The following is a 988-nucleotide window of genomic DNA, read 5'->3' on the forward strand; positions in this document are numbered from 1 at the left end:
CTGCGGCCCAAATTCCCGGGCCGCCCGAGGACCGCTCGCACCGGCCCGAGGGAGGGAGCCCCGGCAGGCAGGATGCCTCCGGGGAAATGGCCAAGTCGACCGCGTGGCGACTGGGGGCGAGAAGGAGCATGGAGGACGACTCCGTCCCCTAGTCGGCAGACGGCCCTGGGACAGGGACGTTCGCCAAAACCTCCCCAAGGCCGCTTTCCGTGACCGAGTCGGCCTCCCCGCCTGTACTCGTCCCGGCCCGAGAAACGAGACGCGGGGTGGATCGGGACCAGGCCACGCACCAGGCCGGCCGGCGCGGCATCCTCCCTCCCCCGACCTGACCTGACCTGGACGAACGCCTCCCCATCGCCCGCCCCCGCGAGGCTGATCCGTCCGGCCGGTGAGGAGGCCGCTTGTCGGGCGCCACCTGCTGCCCGGCATCCTCTTATATAGTGTTCGAGGAGGTCGACCAGGTGGCCCGGCCTGGATTGGGGGGGGGGCGGGGGGCGGTGTCCCGGGCGGTGGCGGTGTCCCGGGCGGCGGGGGACGGGGGGGGGTAGGAGTGGAGAGGGAAAGGTGGGCGTGGAGAATGCCGGGGTCGGGGGTCGGCGCGGGGCGGGGCGGGAGTTGGGGATGGGGGAGGGGCGGGAGGCCGTCTGGACATGGAGGGTCAGAAGAGCGGTGGTGACAATGATTTTCATTATCATTTAGAAAGAAGAACGTGGACTTCTTTAGAGGAGTCCTTTGAATAGCTTCTCCATTTACTTAACATACATCCAAATGGAGGTCGGGGAACTTGGGTCCTGTTAACATATGGATGGAAGTGGAAAGAACTATCGCGATGACCGTCCTTGTGTTTCTTTTATTTTTTCTTTCTTCCTGATCCCCAAAGCCGCCCCCCCCACCCCCGCCCCGCCCCGCCCCGCCCCGCCCCGCCCCGTCCCATCCCGTTTCGCGTTTCTGCTATGTGGGACTCCGCCTCGGCGTGGCTTGAAGGGCG

The sequence above is a fragment of the Equus asinus genome, chromosome 28 (assembly GCF_041296235.1).
Source record: "Equus asinus isolate D_3611 breed Donkey chromosome 28, EquAss-T2T_v2, whole genome shotgun sequence".
NCBI classification, from domain to species: domain Eukaryota; kingdom Metazoa; phylum Chordata; class Mammalia; order Perissodactyla; family Equidae; genus Equus; species Equus asinus.